Raw genomic sequence first — 12,208 nt, 5'->3', positions numbered from 1 at the left:
CACTTTAAGAAAAATGTTTTTTAGAAAACTTTATATCATTTTAAAAGACCTTTCCATTGATACCCCACACGGGTATGTACATCGAAAAAAAAATTTCATCCCTCAGTTACATGTATGGGGGGCCCCACCCCCAATTCTTTTTTTTACTATTTAGTGTCATATTTTTGTAGCGGTTCATACAACACATATTCCCATCAAATTTCATCACTGTAGTACTTATAGTTTCCGAGTAAATCGGCTGTGACAGACGGACAGACGGACAGACGGACATGACGAAACTATAAGGGTTCCGTTTTTGCCATTTTGGCTACGGAACCCTAAAAAGGAGGAGGTTCTCAATTCGTCGGGATCTTTTTTTTTTTTTATATTTTTTTTTATGTATGTTCACCGATTACTCCGCCGTTTATGGACCGATTTTGAAAATTCTTTTTTTGTTGTATTGGGTTGAGCTCCCAGGTGGTCCCATTTTTTTTTTCAGAATTTTATCTCACCCCCAAGGGTGGGTAAAGGGGTAAAAACAGGGTATGAATTTCCATTTTGGGCACATATTAACCGATTCTAATGAAATTAAGAATGTAAATATAGTTCTTATAACAAAAAAATATGATGGTGACCTTGACCTGATCTGATGATGGAAACGGAAGGCAGTCAGGGGAACTCCTCAACGGTATATAGCAACTACTTCGTGTTTAGGCTTGAATGATTCGTATTGATTAGTAGGACTTTTTGGTATCATTTGCACCTTACTTTTGATTGAAAAATATTGCAAATAAACTAAAAACTATAAAATAAAATAATAATTAAAAAAATTAAAAAACCGACTTCAAAAAACCACTAAAATGTAAGAAATAATTTAAGGTTTACACAAATTCTACTCGTATGTGACAGTACAAATATACCTAAGCAGGAACTGTTCTCTTTTGATGTTGGTGCGGTGACAAAGTAATCTGAAGAAATATGGCACCAATATGGTGCCATATTTCTTCATTTTAGTGGTTTTTTGAAGTCGGTTTTTAGGGTTCCGTAGCCAAAATGGCAAAAACGGAACCCTTATAGTTTCGTCATGTCCGTCTGTCCGTCTGTCCGTCTGTCCGTCTGTCACAGCCGATTTACTCGGAAACTATAAGTACTACAGTGATGAAATTTGATGGGAATATGTGTTGTATGAACCGCTACAAAAATATGACACTAAATAGTAAAAAAAAGAATTGGGGGTGGGGCCCCCCATACATGTAACTGAGGGATGAATTTTTTTTTTTCGATGTACATACCCGTGTGGGGTATCAATGGAAAGGTCTTTTAAAATGATATAAAGTTTTCTAAAAAACATTTTTCTTAAAGTGAACGGTTTTTGAGATATCAGCTCTCAAAGTCGTAAAAAGTATGTCCCCCCCCTCTATTTTTATAACTACGGGGTATAAAATTCTAAAAAAAATAGAGGTGATGCATGCTAATTAACTCTTTCAACGATTTTTGGTTTGATCAAAGTATCTCTTATAGTTTTTGAGATAGGTCGATTTAACTGTAATATTATATTTGCTGCTACGGAACCCTTTGTGCGCGAGCCCGACTCGCACTTGGCCGGTTTTAATTTTACTATTTTATCCGTCGTAGGTATAACCTCAAACTAAAGTAAAGAACTACTCAAATCGGGATTATCTACCTTCATGGATCCTTTTACCGTTGAGTCGATTATCTGGCCTGCTTTTATATCTCCTTTTATAACAATAAGAGGTAATGTGCTTATGCTAAACTGCGATCAATAATAAAATAATATGGAAGTGACAAGAGGCTATCGAAGTCGACGACATAATAAACGCCTACGTCCAAGGATCGAGTAATACCAAGCTCGCGTGTTGACAATGACGTTGTAGTGCTTTAGGCCAGGTTCAGCTGCTATCTAGATCTCCTAAGCACTAAACACTAGTGTGTGGGTGAGTATTTATTAGTACCGACACTGTTTTACATTGAACAAGGTAGTGCGGGTTTATAAATCCAGTGGAGTGTGATGCTGTCGGCAGTGACTAGCAAAAGGAAGGCCTTGAGGTTTTTAAGCAATGGCCTCAAACACATGCTATGTTCTTCGAAAGAGTGTATATCCGAAGCGTTTACCGCTAGCCAATAGGTCGGTCCAGGTTGCCTCGCGGTCTACACGGGGTTGAGCTATGGTGAGCCATCGGATCGAAAGAACATGATCAAAATCGGCCCATAAGCGGCGAACATCTCAATGGAGATACATAAAAATAAAATAAAGTACAGCGAATTTAGAAGAAGTGGAACGATTTTCGAAGTCGGTTAAAAAACAGCTTCCTAAAGTAAGGGGGAAATAAGACACGACATTATGAAGTAATTTCACGAAATAAAACCATCTCTAGATACCTACATATAAATTATGCGGTAGGATTACACAAGTGTACCGGATATGAAAAGGAAATGAAGCCCGTAGCGACCTGCGCCTTTTTTCAGAAGTTGCCAAATGTAAGCAATGCGAACGAAATGTCATTATTACTTAGGTAGGTACTGCATGATTTAATCGGGGTGAAAAGAGGATGGGCAAAAATATATGGGAGCTGGGACCACCCTCCAATAGCAATAAGACTAGAACTAGAACTTATAAGTCAAATATCTCTGAACGGACAACTGTGACAACAAAGCTGTCAAAGCAAAGGTTATTCCTATTGACAAGACCTATCCAACGACATTAGTCTTACTGCTATTGGAGGGTGGTCCAGCCTCCAATAGCAGTAAGATGAACTGACGAGTATCGGAACTTATAAGTCAAATATCTCTGAACGGACAACTGTGACAACAAAGCTGTCATAGCAAAAGTTATTTCTATTGACAAGACCTATCCAACGACGTTAGTCTTACTGCTATTGGAGGGTGATCCAGCCTCCAATAGCAGTAAGATGAACTGACGAGTATCGGAACTTATAAGTCAAATATCTCTGAACGGACAACTGTGACAACAAAGCTGTCATAGCAAAAGTTATTCCTATTGACAAGACCGATCCAACGATGATAGTCTTAATGCTATTGGAGGGTGGTCCCAATCTGCCCATTGTCATTTCATCATTGAACTCGTCGTTGGTACCTCATTGATATGATAGTGACAAAACACTATAGGTAATATTGCTGTATTGATCAAAATAATATAAATATTGCAATAATATACAGTCGCAATGACACAGTAGCCTTACCGCTAAAAGCTATTTCTTTTTTTATTTCATGCTTCACTTTCTAGGGATAAATACGTACATCAATAGCTTTGTAAATTGGTCCAAACTTTATGTACACTGGGGCACTGGCTAACCGTTAATATTTTTGTACTTCATTATCATTACCGTTTTCATAAATTTTTGTTTGCTTTTTTTCTTGTGACTTCCACTGTACAAAGGTCAACTAAGTACGCCAACCTGCTGAAACGTAGTAATCATCATAAAACATTACGCCGAACAGTATAACCGTCATAACTTCATGTTTTCATCATACTTTTTCAGCACAAATAAAATTTTGTGCCCACACATCCACACACATTTTCCATTTCGTGCAAAATTCTGCTCCCTTTAGTAATCAACTTCACTCTTTCACTGTAGCATACGGTCATGAAAATCATGAATCATAAACGTAAACTAATTATAAAGTTATGTATATAGTCTTCTGGAAAAAAGGTATACTAACCAGTAAATGTTGTTCGTTCTGAAAAACGTTTGTTGAGAATAGTTGCTTAGGATTACACTTTTGTAACACTCTGTATATCTGAAACCAGTTGAAAGGTGGTTACAATTAGAGTAGAACCAAATTATCAATGCAGTGCGAGTTCGTACTATAAATTATAATCAACCCCTAAATGCAATTTCCGAATAGTCCCCGCAGTTGCATTTGGAAGAAATGAGAGGGGGCACCCGGCTTTGTACAATCAGTGGGTTTTATTCTGCGGCAATCGCGGGACAGACTGGAATACGTGCACCGTAATTGGTTGATCAGATCATACCTTTGCAAATGCCACTGCAGATACAAAATTATACCTTTCTGCGGTTGCTATAAGATAGTTAGTATGGGCTAGGGTTGGGGTCTGTCTTATATATTATATGGCTGAAAAGGTCCCTTCTGATCGACTTCAGCAATCAGCATATAAAATCATGTAGAGAGAAAAAAAATGAGGAGTCGAAAATTTTATGAATCTCACCGGAATCAAATAAGTATCTTCCCGGGTTTTTGTCAAATATTTCAGAGCAGCACAGTAACAGTTAAACAATTAATTCAACCTGCAATAGTTAAAGAATCGGGCGAAGTTGTTGAAAACATCATTAAGCGCATTTTCGGCGACGTAAGATGGCGCTGGCGGGGCGAAAGTTTCCACGTTAGAAATACTTGAAAAGTCCATTACACGCTCTGAGGCACCAGCAGCGCCGCGGTGCTCGCGACAGAAGGTCCACTTTACAAGGGGTGTCATAAGTTGGAATCTTTCGATGTAGGTATATAAATCGATAGCAATAAGGATTCGGAAAAAAATATTTAGGTAAAGTTTAGCGATTTAAATAGTCTATAGCAAACTTAGCCTGTATGATTGTAGGAGTTTTTAGTATATAGAGAGTATATTATATCCTTCCGTCCGAAAGTTTTTAGGAATAAATAGCTTTATTGTGTAAATACTACCATTTGTACTTACATATAAATATATCACATTACCTAAGTATTAAGTTATATCTTTGTTTTTTGTACATTAATAAAATAATATCGACAACAGAGACGTACATAATTATAGCTACGTAAAAATTAATTATATCTAGGCTTGTAAGTACTATTTACGTTGCGACTCAGATATTATGATAACCGGGTCAGTCGTTGACAAAATCTACATATTTTCGTCACGCACTGCACCTTCTAGTCTTATGTACTTGGTGTCTGGTGTCCTGAAGCTTTGTTGTCGGTAATTACACAGACATAGGCTCCGAGATTTCATTTAAAGTTTGCTACAGGCGACATCTTGACAGATGTTCCATTTTCACAATGAGACCATGAATGAAGTCACCTTCGTATCGCACTATCAATGAACTTAAAAATTCGCTACCTATGTAAGTACCTACTTCGAATTCGCTCTCCAAGGCTCTCTGTCCATAACTGCCGAAAATATCGGTGGACATTTTTATTAAAAAAATATAAAAATTTACCACAGACACGATGAGAACCTCCTCCTTTTTTCGAAGTCCGTTAAAAATACACATAGGTACGGTGACGTTCTACATCTGCATAAAAGGCACCTGGTTTAAAAATATTTCCTCAAAGCAATTATTAAAACCTCTGCAAACGAATTCCTAGTTGAGGGCAAAATAGTAAAAAACACGGATTTTCTATTCATACATATTTTTCTCCTCGCAAAAACAAACAGCAAATCCCAAAATAACTACGATAGCTATGTATAATGATTACATACCTACATATAGCAGATTACAGCATGGCACGAGTCTGACATAGATCTCAAAAAAATTGGTCCCAATTAAAATTTGTACGCTGTTCCCGCAATGACGATAAAATCTAGCCATAATTGCTAAAACCTAGACGAGGGCTTTCATTTAAATCACTGGAGCACAGATTTCGTTCCGATGTTTTTTTAGAAGCACGAGTTTCGGTATTTCGGCATAACATTTTCGTAAATGTTTGAATAACGAGAAATATTCCTTTCCAAATACACCTATTTATTTATTTTCTTGCTTATATCTAGGTATTGAATTGTTAATAAGAGAAAATAATATTAATGGGCGTACTTACGTACCAAAGTAAATTAGCAAAAGCTTATTATATTTTAAGACGATATTTCTAAGACGATAGCACAAAAACAGTTTATAGCTCACGATGGATCAATCTTTTAACTTTACTTTTATCTTGACTCAATAAAAAATAAAAATGAATTCTTTACAAGTTAAAACAAAGTGAAGCGCCATCATCATTACCATGATTGATAAATTGTGGCATAATTAGAATGGACGCTGTCGACTAATGAAATTCTGGAGGTTTCTCAATTTATCTTAGCCACTTTATTAGCGTATCTCAGATTTTCTTTTATCTATAGGTATAGGTAGTATACCAAGCTATCTATAAGTATACACGTTGTTGCAAAAAGAGTATACTAAGCCGAAACCTACGTGTGCAGCATGTTATATCTAAGCCCGAAAATTAAATCAGAATTTCAAATAACACGAAAAAAATGTATTCATACTTCATAGTAAAAAGTTACGTGACCAACAAAGTTTCTATGGAAAATGATAAAGTAATAGATGATGATGATGATCATGATCACAATCGTCACCAAATTATACTCACTAATTGATTATTAAAAGAAAACCATTCGAAATATGAATAAACTGCCGTTCACAAATTTATTACCTACGGCCACCATCGGAATAAATTACCAGAGTGGCGTTTAATTAATATTATTAATTAATCATTTGTTTATAGTGGATCAATTACGGACATTGTCAAGATTGATAAATTTGATCACGTTGTTGTTACGGTGCCTGTACGTCCGGTAAGCGTTCTGTTTACTCAATAAGTTTAGGGCATTCCCCTTTGCATTCCGGCATCAGAATAATAACTTCATTACGGCATACCTTTCGTGGTTGAGATAACTCAAACGAGGAATCTGGATCCAGAATATTGTCAAAGCTTTGTACCTACTTAACTACTTAAACCAGTTTTTATTATGTATTTTGAATATACTTTTATTAAGTACCTACTAGCTAAGTACTATTTATTTATTTATTTATTTTATTTTAGGAAAACTTACAGCACAATTTAAAGGTATAACAATAGAATGAGCAGTAAAAGGTCTTTTACAAGTTTCCACTGATAGAAATAACTTAATAATATTTACGCTAATACAAAGTAGCAAACTAAAGTAGGTACATTAACATATTATCTACGCCTAATCAAACGTACTAAACTGTATATATACAAAGATGTTTAATAACAATTACACTGTGAAATTATATTATACCTAAACTATTAGACATCAAAAAAGGTACAACTTAGAATATTTCTCGCCTTATTAATGCTTGTATTAAATATATCAATGTCCAAATTATTCGATACGTGGTTAAAGTTGTTGCAAGCACGCCATAGATACGAATTCTGTCGGTAATTGGTAGACACCGTGGTGTTACTGAAAGTCGGATTGAGGCGACGGGAACGATTCGGAACATAAAATTTTAATTTTTCCAATAATTGAGGACAATCAATTTGGCTGGTGGCAATTCTTAGGAGGAATAATAAATCACAAATTTCACGCCGGTTTATGAATGGTAGAATGTGAAACTGGCGGCAACCTTCCTTATAGTTTTGTAAGGGATACCTAACACGATAACTTAAATACCTCATGAACCTTTTTTGTATACGTTCGATGCGATCAATGTATACCGTATATCTAGGGTTCCACACCTGTGATGCATACTCTAAGTTACTTCTGACATAGGTGCAGTACAAGATTTTAAAGGTTTTTGCCTGTTTGAAGTTAGTTGAAAGCCGCATTATAAATCCAAGAGCCTTGCTTGCTTTAGCCGTAATCGCATCAATTCATGGAGTCAATTCATCAATCATTCATCACATCGAGTCATGGATTACACCAAGGTCTTTGATTTTACTGTCTCTTCCGATGGCATGACCTTTTAAGAAGTAAGTAGTTAAAGTAGGTTGTCTTTTTCTAGTGAAGGTGATGGTAGAACATTTTGATGGATTTAAATCTAATTTATTGTCGTTACAGTATTTATCTAGGTTATTTAAGTCATTTTGTAATAATATAATATCATTTTCATTAATAATAGGTTTAACAATTTTCATATCGTCTGCAAATATGTAAATACTAGAGTTACTAAAGCACGAATCAATGTCGGAAATAAACAATAAAAATAGCAAAGGCCCTAATATAGAGCCTTGTGGCACACCACTTGGTATTTTAACCCAGTCAGACTGAAAGTTACTGGCCACGACAGCCTGGGTGCGGTTACTGACATAAGACGAAAACCATCTGAAGAGATTGCCACGAATTCCCGCCTTGAAGAGCTTGATCAGCAAGAGCGAGTGGTCAATACGATCAAACGCCTTGCTATAATCTGTGTATACGACGTCAGCCTGGTAACCTTGGTCCATTACTATTAAGTACTATTTCGATGTTGTTGAACTGCAAGTTATAAATATAAGGAATTACTTACCTACTTGCCAATCGATAAATATATGGGGAACCGAAAATGCCCAAAACCCCATATTATTATATGCTAAATAATAAATTGTATTTTGATCACTTTTAAGTATGTAGCACGGACAATGAAAAGTTTCCACTGAAAAAAACACCAAATTACTCCTAAACGGAAAAGGCTAGCTTATTGACGCTTTCTGCAACATTGAAGTACATTTAACAGAGCATCAGGACCAACTAAAAACAATAATATTTTGTTCTAGGTATTTTTTTATTAAATGTTTGACAAAAATTGGGTTGTTTGGTGTCGGAATTTCGTGAGTGGAACTTTTTCATTACCCGTGAGTGTAGTTCTCTGTAAGTGCTTGTTCATTATGTAGACATTTATTATTGGCCTTGTTTACTTTTAATTAAGTATTTGGTTTCCTTAATCTTAAACTAATACACATCATATTAAAAAAGTAGGTACTTTCATCATAGGCAAGTCAATTTTAACTAGGTTAGGTACTTTACACGGAAGTCATTCCTGGCGATGATGACGGGCTAGCTTAGCCCGTTTCTAGCCAAAAACAACGCATCAAAGCGGAGTAAACCTACCAATTTTGCTTTGAGACCTATAAGGCCGTTTGCAAACACGCTTTGTAGATAGTCTGTGGCTCCGCTACAAACAGTCTCGCCCATTATTACAGTACCGTGTGCAATAAAGCCCCCGGAATTAATATAGGCGGAGTATAACATTCCCACTAGTGTAGCCTTAGTTCGGGTTTGACTTTCCGCCAAATAACGTATACAAGTTTTGAGGGATTACAATTATTGTGCTTAGCAAATGTGTTCTACATTTAGGTACATACCTAATTATATGCATGTATATAAACGTAATAGATAAGTACACGTAAAATATACAGAGCACTAATATTAGTGTTGTTGGATAAGACTTTCGCAGTGGCAAAGTTCTCGCTCAGAGGTTTGAGAAAAGAATCACGGATGATTATTAATATTCGTAATGCGACAGGTCCTAATAGGACACATTATCACTAATACACTTTTCCATGTGGCTGTAGTGTAAAAGATGACCTCAAGTACCTTCTTACCTCTGCTTGAATTGATTATGTCCAAATATCTTGATGTGTACAGGTAAGCAGATACGACAAAAAATACCCTCAGCAATCCATATTATACAATACAGCAGGCAATATTTTTTAAACATCAAGATTTCAGATCATTACTTTTGGCATCTAGACGTTGAAAAAAGGTGATCCTTCAGATAAGTGATGCCATACAAAAACCTGTCTGTTTTACAGCGTTTTTATCGGATTATCAATATTTTCTTTAAAGTGCGTGTGCGCTGCATAATGCAGTAGAATATTTTTGCTGGGCTGGCAATGGCTTCTTACAAAAAAATACTGTAAAAACTACAGGTTTTAAATAAACTTAACACCTACAGTAGCTTGTAAGGTACTTTAGCTTCCACTGAGTGTCGGCAAACGAGACGAAGTGATTGGCTCGAGAGAAACGAAACCGACAAACTTCCTTAATTAAATTGTTACTGTGCTGCAGTCCGCCTAACGCTTGAAACATTAACTTCATATTTTCTCCAGTACCTACGTAGGTACTTATTTATTGTCTGACCATTTTGTTTTATCTCTAGCTCTAACTTATATAAACTGATTATAACTTGGACGCTTTAAAAGCATCCATATCGAGCTACTAACATCGTTACAGATGATATTAATTGCCTGTCTATAGAGTCCGTCTACAAATTTCAGTAATTTCTTTGGCTGCTGACAGGCGGCTGTATCCTCTGCTGCCTTATTAAGAGAGATCGGGAGGAACATTTTAAAGGTTGGCAAAAACGCACCCGTCTCTCATGAAAGTCAATGGACGTATTACGCACCCGCCTAGCTGACTGACAGCCCTACTCGATCACTTATCTCGGATTTATCTTCATTTTTTAAATACATGGACACGGCAATGTCGGTACCAATCAATGTGAGGATGCCGATTATTTCTTGATTAGTTATTGCTTATGTATTATCTATATTTCAATGTCGAATAGAAACCTCAGTGCATTTCCACGGAAAACCCTTAAAGCGATGTGAAAATTCTGCGAAAATTTATCGAACTTATTCATATAATTTTATTATGAAAAGCCAGTTGGCAGTGTAAGTAATCATACAAAATGGGTATGGGTATGATGAGTTAGCATAGGTAGGTTAACCGGTTAACTATAGGTATTATTTCATTATTTGTTCTTTAATCCGTGTTTATTTAAAATTATACTTACTTATGAGTAAATATTCTTTAAACTTTTCTTAAAATTACAAGCTTTTAACAGTTGGTTTTGATTAATATAACCCTTATAACGTTCCAGCGCAGTGACCCACAAAAACACTCAATTTAATCGATACGTTTTTTCAATGAGGCCTCTCAACGAAGGTTTTTTCAATCGTCCGATCCGTTCACCCATAAACGAATGCTGTCAGCCGTCCCCATTGAAATCGGTCTCCTTTAATTTTGAAGCCAATAAATTTCGTAATCCGCCAACGGAATTTATATCGACCATTTAATGTCAATAAAAGCGGAGAGGTCCGCGCTAGTGCTTTTTGCAGCCCGCCAAATGTCACCGGACTCATTTTACATACAAAGGTGACGTGTCAATGATTATAATGCCTTTTGAGGACACGCAGCCAGCCCACTGGCTCGGGGATACGGCGACTTCAGCTAGGCCATTCTTCGAAGACAGACGCAGAACTGGACAATGAAAAGTCCTTTACATTAATCTTGAGAGTTAACGACCGGGATGAATATAGAATAGAATGCGGATACTTTGTTGCCGCTTCAATTGGCTGTAGCATTGCTTTTCTCGCTTCTGAATTGCGTCTGTGATAGAGGTAGATAGGTACCTAGTACCTAACGGTAGCCCTTACATTGTATGTAGGGCTTAGCTGGAAGAGGTAGTATATACTTAAGCACAGTGAGTAAGATCTTGACACAGCTTTACACTAACTAAGTATGTGATGTTATGTAAATTATGCATGCATATATACCTACGTAAAATGTAATAGGTACTTAATTATTATATTCTTCCTCTTAACCTATAAGCACTAACCTCTTACTGATGATAGTTCAAAAAATATCATCTACACATCATGATGCTAGTTAAGAGAAAGCCGTCTAAGGATCTTCCCATATTTATGCGAGCTCATTACGCCGTATTGTCAAGCCACCTCCCATCTCAATTATCAGCCCTAGCTTTAATTTAGAAACTCCAATTAATTGACGCGATTGTTTGGCTAAGAGTTGCCACCCATTGTGTGCACATTCGCACTTCCGGGGGTCGAGCCAATTGTGTGCCGAATGGAGGCAGGGTAGTGTCAGTCTCCAGAGATTTGCGTATAGCGCTCAATTACACCGATGAATCCGAGATACGGCGTTTTATAGTCAGCAGCGCGCCGTCTGCAACTGTCACTGCCACTGTCCGTCAGCATTATTCAGCCGATCGCCGGCGAAGCCTCCTGCTTACCCCTAAAAGCCGAAGCTTTAAAGCTTATTTTCGTTCAGCAAGATGCTCTCTACGGCGGCTCCATTGAGTCGTTCGCATCGGTTGCGTATGACACTGTTCGTTGTTCGATAATCATCGGAAAGTGCTCGAGACGTACACGACACGACAAGCAAATTGCATAGTAGTCTGCCCGCTAACGACATTGTACCTAACTCAATTTGCCCGCTATTGTTCGTGATGATTGTGTGTAGTTAACAACTTACACAAATCACGTTAGCGCGATATTGAAACGTACAATTAATTACATTGTTAGGTATCTTCGTGTGCTCAGGTTCTAAGTGATTAGAACTACATTTCAATGTTTGTGCTGGTATAGTTCAACGACGCTACATAAATATTCTAATACTTAGATAGATAGACGACCGAATGGCGTAGTGGTTAGTGACCTGACTACTGAGCCGATGGTCCCGGGTTCGATTCCCGGCCGGTGCAGATATTTGTTTAAACACAGATAT

Source organism: Plutella xylostella, chromosome 18 (assembly GCF_932276165.1).
Source record: "Plutella xylostella chromosome 18, ilPluXylo3.1, whole genome shotgun sequence".
NCBI lineage: Eukaryota > Metazoa > Arthropoda > Insecta > Lepidoptera > Plutellidae > Plutella > Plutella xylostella.
Note: the sequence above shows the minus strand (reverse complement) of the source record.